The sequence below is a fragment of the Chinchilla lanigera genome, unplaced genomic scaffold, assembly GCF_000276665.1.
Source record: "Chinchilla lanigera isolate Chin_1 unplaced genomic scaffold, ChiLan1.0 scaffold00003, whole genome shotgun sequence".
In the NCBI taxonomy this organism is placed as follows: Eukaryota; Metazoa; Chordata; class Mammalia; order Rodentia; family Chinchillidae; genus Chinchilla; species Chinchilla lanigera.
In genome coordinates this window covers 49,251,542-49,265,141 of record NW_004955404.1, presented here as the reverse complement: position 1 = coordinate 49,265,141, position 13,600 = coordinate 49,251,542, and the positions used below count along the sequence as shown (strand labels likewise).

Sequence of the window (13,600 nt, the reverse complement as noted above, 5' to 3'; positions counted from 1 at the left end):
GAACTAGATAGAGAGACCTTGTTGAAAAGGGGACAAAGTTAAAATATTTATAAATTTTAATTTTATTGAATATTAATTGTGGAAATACAGGCTACATTTTTGACGCAATAGGGCTCTTTCATTATGTTTTTAATGCACATTTACAGCATAGTGAGATGATTATTTTATGCCTGGGGCAATTATTAATGTATTAGTTCAAATTAAATTTGCTCTTTAGTGTTCCTGCGCTCAGTAACGGACTCTTCACGCACGCTCTACTTTATAATGAGTACAATTCTAACTCTGGTCAGTGGAGGCGCCAGAGAGACACTGCCGACGGGAGAGGCTGCTCTTTCGTGATTTTCTTGCTTTTGTCACTTGGTCCTTCAACACAGCTATGTGGAGACACACGCAGAGCAACATTCCCAATAATTCAGACCAACCCGTAAGTTTTTGTTTGTTTCTTTGCTTGCTTGCTTGTTTTTCTCCCTGCCTGCTTTAAAACGGTAGAATAGCTTTGACTCAAAGTAACATATAGGCTTCTTCCACTAGGAACAAACCCTACCCTGGACGGGATCCATAGGGTTGAAAGTCACCCTTCCACCTGGGGCCCCTCTTTGTTTAATTTTCTTCAGTTCTAAAGAAAGAGGGAGGAACCCTTTGTACTTTACAACTACTGTCCATCTTTTCAGTTCCAAGTCTTTGATATGTTGGTAATTTCTTGTATTAAAATTTCCATACTTAAATTATTGTGTGGCTTTGACTCCTGGGTGATCCCAGACTAATATATAATCTTTATGTGATATAATAAAGGACATTTTAGAAACACGAAACAAGTTTTTGTAAGTTTGTAAATGATTATGGTAGCTGACATGCATTTTTTGAGTAATGTTAAATCTTTGATCAGGAATACTCCTCAGAATTATAAACATTTTTTAACCCCATAGGGAAAAACCATCATACACTTAGGGTTAGTATGTTTCATTTCCTGCTGATTTTACATGTAAATACATATTATACCTTTCACTTTAAGAGCACTGTTATTTAAAAGAAAATGTGAAATAACTGCTTGTACTTAAATAGTAAGGGAAGCTGAAGTGACTATGTTTGTGATATGTACACATTAAAGATATTGACACTCAATTTCTAAATGTATGATCTTCACTTATTATTCTATCAAAAACTAAAAAGAAAGCAGAGCACAATTATGTTTTAAAAATGTGAAAATAAATGAAATAGAGTAGCCTCACTGATTTTTTTTTTTTATTACAGCGACGTAATTGCCTTATGTTTAGCTTTCATACAGCAATGTTTCGCCTCTAATCAATCTAAGACTTGGAAGTAGCAGAAAGAGCTTAAGTTGGATGGAAGTGGAAGGCTAAACACCAATACTGAGATAAAATCAACTCTTGGAAATTGAACCAGAAGCAAGTGATAGAAATCTACCATAAAGGCAAAGCATTTTATCTGGAGAATACAATGGTCAGTACTGGGCAGTAATGGATCAAGACAGGCAGGCGGATGGGCATCACACTGGTTTCAGGGAAATCTAGTGAGAGTGTAAGAGTTAAGTGTTCAATAACTTAAAGCTAAGTTAAGGAAGTTAAATATGAACACAGAGATTCTTGAAAGGATTACAGGAGTGCCAAGAAAATTGGAAAAAGTAGTATAATTCCCACCTCAGAGATAAAATTTTCAAGACAGATTACAATGCAAGCTCTCTAAGTACATGATGGGACTAAATCTGGGTGAGTAGTGAAATTACAGAAAGGAGATTAAATCAGAGAAAGAGAGAGGATCAGTGGATTGACATAGAATACAGAATGGTTTTATCTCAATAAATAAAACTGAGATAGAGAAAGTGACTACAAGGGAAAAATGGAATTAGCAAGCTATTACCTCAATGTGAAAGTATTGATTTGCTGTATTGGAGCATTTAAATTACCTGACTGAAATTTTTCTTGACCCTGGAGCTAAATTTACAGTAGTGAGGAAGGCAATGCAAAATTAAGTATTTCTGGTTATTTCTCTAAGGGATGGTAATGGATGAAGACAGACAAATACTTAGGGCATTAAATTGCCATCACAGAAATTATACATTTTTATTTTGAGTTTCACTTAGAAATAAAATTCACTTATGTGTATTATCTTCCTATATGGGCAGGGTCTAAAATTGTTAGATAGTAGAAAACAGTAAGATAAAAGGAAAGAAACAAGAGGATGAACAAAAACATTTTCCGACTTCCATAAAGTTGGTCTTTTGATATTTAGTCATTATACTGTAACAGCATTGTACATTCTCAGAATGTCCCCCATCCTGAGAATAAGGTGTATAAAATACGAATATCCTAACTTTACATTCCAGCCATCCCCTTATGCCATTCTACAAATTTATGCCCGTTAGTTTCCTCTATCCATAATTTTCCCTGCTCAGGATTTATTTATTAAAAAAGGAGCTGATATTTGAGTTGGTTATTACTATGGAACAAATGAGTGGAAAAGTTAGTTGTAAAAGTTTCATACCACTCTGATGTAACTCACAGCCTGTTTGCAGCTAGATGTCTAATAAGTAGTAGACCTTGGTGGGATAATTTCACTGGTCCACGTGCTATATTGGAGGTTTCTAAATGAAGTTTAACTGCTCATATGGTGTGAATCATAGGGCAGGAGCGGCATAGTCACATTTCTTGTCACTGGGAGGATGTATGCAAATGACTGAACTTATTTGAAACAGTCAACAAAATGCTTAAATATGGTCCCATTAGTATGGCTTTATCACTTAATTAATCTTTTTGCATTTCTGTTTAAACATTGTCTATACATAGTTACATAAAATTTAAAAATTTTTAAATGAAAATATGTTTGGAGAGTGAAATGTACTGTAACATAATTAGAAATATGAAGAGTTCTAAAAATTCTTATCAATACTTGATATATCCCAATATATGCACTCACATATTTATAAATTGCTGAATAGATGAAACTATTATATTAACAGATCCAAGCTGGGGGTGAAATTTGCATTTGTATGATCACATTTCATGTCACTCAATGATTACTTAGTGGTTTTGAACTTTGTGGCAATTTTAATTTGTATATTTGCAAGTTCCTTGTAAATTTATTAGTACTGATGTACTTATCTGTGCAAGTTAGTCATTCAGCAGAGGATGAGACGTTTCTGTTGCCTCCTTCCATTATGCTACAGTTCTGAGTCCAGCAGCAGTTAACAGTGCCAATTAAATGTAGGTTATTTTCCCGTGCCAACTACATTTTTATGTATATATCTTATCATTTCTCACATGCTTAAGAGTTATTTGTGTCTTGTGTGCTTAAGAGTTTCTTATATCTCACATACTGAAATTTCTTTAAGTATGACGATTGTGTTTTATATATTTTTGCAACTAGTCAAGTGAATCTAATCAAATGAAAAGTAGATCATTCAAATCTGTTCTTGAATTCAATTTTTAGTGCTTTTATATTGTTTATAATCATTTGCAAAAATCTGCTAAGGAGCAGTGGACACGTCTTCCATTTACTTCTGACCACTGCACAGTACTATTGTATCACTGTCTTCCCTTATAATTTCAAGCATATATTTTGTTTCACTGCCCAAAATGCAAAGTGTTTATACTGCAGTTTTTAGTGTTTTTGAGTTCATATTATACTATTCTTGTGAACTACAATTTTCAGACTTTTTACTCATGTGTTTTCAAGTTTCACAGCTTTTAAAAATATTGAATTTAATGCCTCACATTCATCCCAGTGAATTTTTGTCCTTGGTGTTTGTAATAAAATCTGTTTTCTTTTATTTTTTATTATTTTCTCCATCAGATACTTAAGTCCTTCATTTATCTTTCAAAAGCTGAAACCTATTACCTAAAGAAAACCATGTCTATTAGAGATGAGAGTTCTTTTCCATTACATGTAAATTTCTTTGCGCATAAAGTGTGACTTTTATGATAGTACTTTGTAACTTTCTATATACATCTGTTATTCTGAAATAAATGTTTGATCCCAGTGTATTGGGTTTTTAGTAAGTGTCAGATGAGAGTGTAAAATAATACAGCAATTTATGACCAATTTAGGACATAAGTGGCATAATTTTTCATTTTTATGCTTAGATGCTTATAGATATTTCTGATGTATCCTTCAAATTTTCGCATTAAAATTTCCTATAAATACAAATGAATATTTACTTTCTTTTTACAATGTACATCTTAAAAATAATATGCAATATGTACATGTACCAGTTTCCCATGATGAGTATGTTTGTTAGGTATTTAAAATATATCCTTATAAAAAGATAAAAAAGAACAGAAAAATTAGATGTACTTATTCAATTTATGTGAAGTATACCATTCTCAAAGTTAGTAATTTTAAATAACTCTGCTGTCAATATCAGTATATGAAGAAAAAACAAATGTATGCACAAGAGACCAAGCTTTGTAACATTTTTTGGCAGGTATCATACATTTATACATACTTTGCTTTGATGCCATTTAGTGAATAGATTCTCGAGTAGCACTAACATTTCTGCTATTTTTCCATTAGAGATGTATTTGATCATTTTTCTATACCATTTTGTGCCTTTAGATTTTATGTGAAATTTCTTCACTATCATACAACAAAATAAATGCCAGATCATTTACTCCTGTATCCTCACAATGCTGTAATAATGACACCATTACTAAGATAGCTCTCTTTCTCATAACTATGAGTTACTCTCAAATTTTCTTTCTTTAGCCTGTTACTAAAAACTGATGGAAAACAATTTATCACAAATTCTAGTAGATGAGTAAAAATAGTATAATTTTCATGGAAATGGTTCCTGAAATGTGTAACTATTACTTTAGTATATATTTCTCTTCTACCATTATGATCATTATTTTTCTTGATTTTATAGATCTATGTGTTAAAAAGCTGAAAAGGATATGACTTCCTTTTCACCTACATTGTAAGTTGGGAGAGACGCTGATCCCTTTTGAATGTCATTTCATTTCTATATGAAGAAAATGTTAATTTAGATCTTTACAGGAATAAACTACTGCTCAGCTATCAGACAGTTTAATAATGAAACTGCATTTATTTTTAGATAGATAATACTAAACTGAAATACTTCAGGTCAAGACAGGGAGATGAGCCAATCCTGATATTAAAGCAGATTATTTAAAGTGGAACCTAATGGAAGCAAATGAAGTTAATGTACATATTTACCTTCATATTTCTGCTTCAGTATGTGACTCTGCTACATGAAATATGCTAGTAAAAGGCCCATTGCTTCCCTGTATTCGTGTCTATTCTGGATAATTTAGCATCTGAACTCACCTCCAGCATCATGCTCTCTACTAAGCTACTCTATGACCTACAGAATCCCATAACATCATTTGTTTTCTGTTGTGGAATTGTCTGTCTACAGTAATAATTCATTTACTTTTCTGTTTCTTTCCCCTATGCCTATCAGACTTTGACATATTGAAAGCAAGATTACAATTTATTCCTGTTACCTTGTTTTCATTACCTCCATTTTACCCACACCCAGTGACTAGGGATACAGGACGATCATATATCCAATGCAAAGCTCATCAACTTTTCAAGTTTATCACGTTCGATTTAGTAGGAGTTTATTCTTCTGGCTCACTATTGGAATCCTTTCTTTTTTTTGGATTCTTGGCACTAGGTTTTTACCATCTTTTATCATCTACTGTATATCTTCCTACTTATCTTTATTTTCTGGTTCTTTCTTCTCTAGCAGTTTACAGGTTATTAATTCATTGTTTTATCATTGACTCTTCCAGGTGCTTTAGGTGGAGAGGCAAAAGATAATAATTAAAAGAAAAGCTCCTTAGGACTTTGTTGTAGTCTCTCTCTCTCTTTACTTTATGGCTATCTTTAGATTTCTTTATTAACGTACATAGTTTTAAGTTTTACACATATTTATAAATGTAGTCACAATTATATTTTACTTTGCAGATATATCTTAAATCTAAAATTAAAAAATATCTTTGTATTACTGTAATATTTCCAAATATAAATGGCACATATTGGATATCTGTTATGGTTTTTACCTAGAGGTCCCTGCAAAGCCTCATGCAGCCATAGGACTTTTTCAGAAGTGGCTGAAACTAGAATGTGTGTTCTTAGAATTAAGGGTGTGTGATTATTAAATCAGTCCACTGCTTGAATTATCAATAATTAGGATGATTTTATCCTAATTCCAGTAGTCTGCATAAGACAAAGGAGACAGAAAGATGCTGTAAGGTCTCTTGTTGTTTTGTGTCTTCTAGTACCATGAACAATTGGCTCTTTGCCATGTGGCACCCTGCCTTGGAACAAGCAAAGTATGAACCAAAACCTCTACAAATTGACAGCTAAATAAACTTTTCCTCCCTTAACTTGTGAGTGTTAGTATTTTGTGCCAACAGTGAGAAGAGTAACTAAAACAGAATTCGTTACCAGAGTAGTGGGCTCATTGCTTTGACTATACCTGGCTATGTGGTTCAAGAGCCTTTGGAATTGGCTTGTGGGAAGCAGAAGAGTTAGGAAAGGTTTGGAAATGTGGTCTGAAAACAAAGATTTGGAATGCCTTAGGTTGTACTATATGGGAGATTCTGGTCAGTGCTCAGAAGCCCAGAAAGCCAGTAAAGACCCAGCTCAGGAGGTTTCTGCTGGAAAGACTGCATTGTCTGCTGGACTCCAGATGACTTGACAGAAAGTGTGTCTGCATTTTGCTGATATCCAGAGACTGCCTGAGACTGATATTAAAGGTGGAAGACTAATTAATCTTGTAGAAGAAATTTCAAGGCTGTTGAATGCTGAGATGATGGCATGGATACAGTTGGGAGCTTTTAGCCAGACCTATGTTGAGAATCAAAAGCAAAGAGCACAGCAGAATGATTTAAAACACTGTGAATTTGGCCAGAAAGGAAGCAAAGGACTGCAAGGATAGAGCAGAGATCTCAATTGCTGAGAAGGAACAGGAGAATAAGATGATAGCCTGTGGGCATTACAAGCACCAGAAAGTCTCTACCCTTATCAGCCTCAAAATTGGGAAAGTGAAAGACTCTGCTTTGAGAAGACTCTGAGCAACATGTTCCAGAATGGCAGTGGCCTGGAAAAGTTGTTCCTTGAAATTGGATTCAGAGTCCTTAGTGATTCAGACACTTGACTCCAACAGGCAAAAGAGAGGGAATCTTGGAGACTGCTCCAGCTGGCAGCAGACCTTGGAGTCTTCCACATGGCACTGGTTTTAGGCACCTGCAAAATCCTAGAGTTATTGGGTCAGGAAGGCTTCCACCCAGATTTCAGAAGAAGACCAGGGAGACAGACACTGTTCTCCTGAGAGGGCAATGTGTGAAGCTGAGAGAGTGAAGCTGAAGGTGCAGTGGAGACCCCAGAAGTTTGGAGAAGGCAGGAAATTTGGATTTTCTGAGGAAAACTGCAAGGAAGGAAAAGAGGCCCAAGAGTGAAGCGATGGGAGCTATAACAACTGGCAGTGCTGTAGGTGCTGTGTCAGGCAAGCCCTTTGAAGTTCACATCTTGCCAAAAATTGCCCAACATGGTGCACATGGAACTACAGGATTTAATGTTTGCTCTACTGGATTTTAGGCTTGCTTTTGTCCCATTTTTTTTTAATCCCCCTATTTGTAACTTTTGGTGGTACTGGGAATTGAATTCATGTCCCTGTTTGTAACTTCTGGAACGGAAATATCTATCTTGTGCCATTATATGTTGAAAGTGTTTAAATTTCTTTTCATTTGTATAGGTACTTACAGCTAAGTGTTTGCCTTAAATCTTGGAGGAGACTTAGGACTTAAACTTTTTAGCAATGCTGAAACTGTTAGGACTTTGACAACTCTTAGAGATGGACTAAATTCCTTTTGTGTAAACAAATGTGCATCAGTCTTTGGGTGTCTGGGAAAAATGATATGGTTTGTATCTACATGTCTCCCGAAGTCTCATGTGGTCATAGGGCTTTTTCAAATGTGGCTGAATCTACAGTGTGTGATCCTTGGATTAAGCCTATGCGATTTTTAAATAAATCCAGTGGTTGATTTGGCCCTTCCCTAAGCCCAGTACTCTGGAGAAGGTCAAAGGGGCAGAAAGATGTTCGTAAGGTCTCATTGTTTTTGCTGTCTTCCACTGCCATGAATGATGGTCCCTGTCACATGGGCCACCCTGACTTGAAGCCAGTGGATTATAGATTGAAACTGTGGGCTAAATAAACCTTTCCTCCCTCACCTTGTGGGATTGGATATTTTGTCTCAACAATGAGAAAAGTAACTCAAAGAAAGTCTAAAGCTCAATTCTTATGACTGGGTTTGTGACTCAGTGGTAGAGTATTTGCCTAGAATGTGGAAGTTCCTGGATTCCATCCCCAGTACTGCAAAAACCACTGAAATTAATTTCAGGTAAAATAAAAGAGATTATTATTCATTAAGAAGGGGACATTTTAGACTGAGGTTCAATTCTCAGTACTGTATAAAAGAAAAAAAAGGAAAAATGAATTTTTAAATTAAAATTATCTTTTAATTACATGGAAAAACTATCAGAATAAAAAGACACTGTATTTCTATTCTGGGTTTAAGTATACAGGCTCTTCCAGTAAGTAACTTGGCAACCCTGGCGACCTCTCAGAATCTTGTTTAACTGCCTATAAAATGTTTTACATGTCATCTAGATTCTAAAAATTCCTAAGCACCATAGTATTAACATTGTAATAGGATTTGGAAGAATAATGAAAGTAAAAGTTCAAAATCTCTGAACCTAGTAACTTTATCAAGGTCTGTCCATCAGGTTACTTTAACATCATATTGTTGCTCCCTCTTTTCTGTGGTTTGAGCTTTTAATATATTCTTTGATGTTCTACCTGTTCTCCATTCAAACTCATAGACCCAAACAAGGACTTGCTACTAACTTTTGAATGCTTATTTATAGTTACTATTTTTATAAGCAATCTGTGGACACAACACTAATTTTTTCTTAGTGTAAACTTGACATTATTGCAAACTAGCTCCTTAAAATCTTTTTTTTCCACAAGATTTCCAAGCATGGGTTTCACTGGATAAAGAGATTTTTAGAGAACATGTCATACTTCCAAACAATAATCTGAAAACCTACAACTCAATATTGGTTTATGAAATTAGTTATTGCAACAGAAAAATTACAATTTGGTGGGTTCAAATATATGATGTACTAGAGAGGATAATGGTAAACTTAGACACTGATTTATGAAGAAAGTGATGGAAAGTAAAGCAGCTTTGAGAAGGGCAGAGAGAATTCAGTTGTACGGAATTTGAGGAAAGTAGGAAATGAGACAGGTGGCACAGAGTCAGAGCAATCCTAATAAATGGTAGGGGACGGGTCTCTTGCATGCCTGGCTCTGATCTTTGGCACAGTGAACGCACATCGTTCTGATTCCTCCGGCCAGGTGGTTAGGCTTGTGTCTTACATCCGAGGGTCTGCAGCACTGTCGTGAAAAAACTGCATATGTTTTTACTGCTACTTATACTGTGGCTTATTACTGTTCAGAATTAGATCTCATTACTTTGCTTTCAATCTGAAAATTAGAAATTACTTTTCATATTTTATAAAAAAAATCTGAAAATAATCAATTACACCACAAAGGCCATCTCTGAAAACTAAATTTCTGCACAGAGAAAAGTCTCATGTAGCTATCAGACGAGTGATGAAACCTGTGTTATTTTTCTCTTTGTATTGTTTTACAAACAGTAAACATTCTATTTAATGTTTATATTTTTTTGTCTCATTTCTCTGCTTATTACTAAAAAGCAGTACCCATACTTCTGAAAAGCCAAGGAAAACTTTGGTTTATATATATTTTTATGTTAGTAAAGATATATTATATTGTAATAAAATATTTGTGTATTTAACAATTATATTTAACTAAATATATTTACTAGTTAATATTAATAAGAATATATTTGCTTAAAAATCTAATAAAATTTATATATTAGGATTTCCTTTACTTATGTTTTATAGTAGCAAAATACTGTAAGATTTAGAATTAATTTTGAAAATTGGAACCTAGTATAGAGAATTGGTCATAAGAATTATGCATTACTTAAGTGTTTCCAAAATGAAACACATTTTGAAATTAGCAAATATTTGAGTAGTATTGGACCCACATTCAAAAAATCTATGCTTTGCTGTTTTAAAAATAGAGTACATATTTTAAAGGATTAATTATAAATTCAAGTAAAAACTATAAATGCCCATGGAGGAAGGAAAGGAAGTCTGGATTTAGAATAAAGAAAAAATAAATAACCAATGTTCTGAAAACAGCTTTTTCACTTGCTAGCAAAAGGATTTAGAGAGATTTATGACCTTTCAATTTCAGGTTTTGTCATTTGCTAAACTCTAATAAGAAAAGTACTCACCACAGAATATTACATTTTAGAATATTAATTGTATCTGTATATTAATTATTCAAGCAAAGTGAAAATGTTAAAGAGATTTGCATAGAGAAACTTAGTATTGTTATTTTCCTATTATGCAAATGATCCAATTTTTCATTATGTATATTTTTATTCAATTGCATTTCAAAAGCTTTATTTTTTACTGCAATCATTAAAAATAATAAAGGAAACAACTTAATGGGATTGTGTAAGATGAAACTGCTGAATTTTTCTGTATGTTTACTTAGAAAATGTATTGAACAGCTATATTTGGATTTTGGGAAAGCCAAAGAAAATATCTAAATTTCTTATCAATCAGTTATATGTGCTAAAATAGTACTTTCAACTTATTTTGCTTCTAAAATAATATGTGGATAAAACAGATCTAGAAAAATACATGTTATGATTTTCAAGAAGCAGATAATAAGGCTACTAAATTATTTTTTAAAAATAGATATTTCTATTTTTTCACTAGTTTTGGCTTTAATATTCCAGTTTTACATCTTGCATGTAATGTAATTTTTGAATTTCTGGAAATTTCAATGAATTAATTATATAATCTTAAATTTTAATTATATTAACTGAGTGTTCTTAACACAGTCTGCACTTGTCAAAATTCTTTTAAAAAGTTATCTAGTGTGCTTACAAGCATTACTACTACAATGTACACTTAAAATTTTGTTATCATGACCAAACAATTAAAATTTACCTGGATATAATTTATCTACATTCATAAATGCCTATAATTATGTAAAAAGTAAAAATCTCTATAGATTTTATTTTCCACAAGCATATGTGTTCACATATAACTTATTTCAAATAGTATAAATGAAACACTTTATATAGAATATATTTGAAATATCTATTGGACTACATAAAAGAAAAGCTAATAATAGTAATCCTGTGAAACAAGGTTATTTGCTCTTATAATCAAATCTTATCAATGAAAGGCCTTTGGAATGGATTGTGCTTACCTAAAGATTAATTCCTTGTTGCTTTTATATTACCATGTAAATATTAAGTCCTCATTATTGATAATTATTTTTGTGCCCTCTATAAAAATTTCAATATACATTTTTTATTTGATTTAGTAATGAAACTTAAGGATATAATTAAAAATAGGTGTACTTGAAAGGTTTAAATTCTGGTAGGTTAACTAAATCATTTACATAATATTTTGGAAAGTAAAGGAATACTACATAGTGAACTAGTCAAAGTAAAACTAAAATTCTTGTGTGATACTTCCTTCCTAAATGACTTTGATGAGCTATGAAACTTGCCTGACAATTGTTGTCTAAAACATTAACAGCATTATAGGCATTACTGAGGTTTACAAATTCAGGGCATACTAGAACATGAAGGAGTGGAAGAGCAAGATAAATAAAAAGTTCTGAAATCTGTCTCTATTCAGATTTGGGTGACTATTACTATGATATGGAATAATTCTAAATGAAAAGAATCTGTACTGAGGATGCTTCTGAGAGAGAGAAAGAGAGTGACAGAGAAAAAGAGAGAAAGAAAGAGTGGGAGAGATATAACTGTGTTAGGATCCTTGATTAATGAAGAAGAGTGGCTTATAATTTTTTTTATTTTCTGTGAAAAGTTGTCTTTAAAGTTGTTCCCAAAGCAATTAGAAGAATCCCCAGGCATGCACTTAGTCTACTTGATGACTTTGTTAAGCCAGTGATTTCCTAGGCAAATATAGCAGAATCAGCCTTAGGAAACATTAGGAAAGGCTTAGAAAAAGTACATATACATACGTGTGTAAGAGAAATATAAATATATATATATGTATAAATAGCTGATGCCTACATTGGCAAAAACTGATATCATGTACATATGTATCTATCAGATAAACATGACAGTGAAAACAGATGTCTACTTAAAGTACAAAACGCCACTTGTGATTTTTATGTATGGTTCAGCATTACATTGTTTTCTCTGTCAATGGTATGTTGGTTCTGACTATGAGCGCAGGTCTCTCAGATAATAATTAACCTGAGACTAGTACTGTAACATCTGGTACTCTCAGGTACCAGAAATGGTACATGCATTCATGAAATGCATGAAAAGTACCTACCGGTTTACTCATTGCCATCCTGAAAGTGTAATAATACCCTCAACAGGATTAAAGGTGAGTGACTGCTGGATCAGTCCACTGATTGGATTGGCCTCACCCTAATCCTGGCAGACTGGAAACAATATAAGAAACAGAATGAGACTTGTTTTGCTCCCTCCTTGTTGCTTTTGCTGTCTTCTGTGGCCGTGAACTGTTGCTTTTGTGCCCTGCGTCACCCTGCCTTGGAATCAGTGAATTGTGGACTGAAATGTCTACAAACTGAAATGTTAATAAATGAAATGTTAATATCTAAAATATCTGCATGAAATGGGACATATAACATGGTCAATATCATTTTAATCTATCATGAGTTAGAAAATGTTACAAGTATATTTTTTGCTACTTTCTTTAATGAATCCCCTTGGGAGGAAGTTTGAAATAGAAATACCTCAAACAGAAATAAATTTTACACTAGGTCATGTTATAGCAAATCTTTAAGTTACTTAGATACAAATCCTTTCATTCACTACTTTTTTTATTTTCCAAATTGAAGTTCTTCCAAAACAGAAAATGATTAATGCTTCATTTTTTGATCAATTTTGCATGCCTATATCTAGTAATCTGAACAACTACTTTGAAGAGAACAATATGCATTGTAACAACCACTGTTGATTTCCTATTACCTTTTTTTTGGAGATTCTGTATCTTTTTAAATGGTTTCTTAAGTTTTTCATTCTCTTTGAAGTAAAAAAAGAAAAAGAAAAACAGAAAATGATTATCCAGAATTCACGACAATGTTGATATTTTTAAGAGTTGAAGACCACATCTTTTTTTTTTTTATTTTAAAAATAAAAGGAGGAAAACATTAACATGAAGACCACATCTTTGACCTTGGTAGAAACGATGGTCTATGAATATTTTATTTATTTAAACTTTTTTTAACTTATTCCTAATTTATTTATAGTGCTTGCTGGTAACTGTGTACATTTACACCTCTGTTTGGAGTATACACCCTGCCTGGGTACATTTCCTTCCCTATTTCTCTGTAATATTTTTATCAAGTTTTTAAATGGAATTCAGACATGGTATATGATATCTTTAAATTTGGAAGCATAATACAGTATCACATATGCATAAATAAGAATTG

At 33.0% G+C, this 13,600-nt stretch overlaps 1 long non-coding RNA gene across 1 annotated transcript; it reads left to right on the top strand.

Moving 5' to 3' along the window:
- Positions 1 to 220: 220 nt before the first annotated feature.
- Positions 221 to 6,351, top strand: LOC102008177. The gene is made up of 3 exons (XR_259344.1): positions 221 to 424; positions 1,252 to 1,461; positions 6,264 to 6,351. It is a non-coding gene; the product is annotated as an uncharacterized LOC102008177 (long non-coding RNA).
- Positions 6,352 to 13,600: the final 7,249 nt, after the last annotated feature.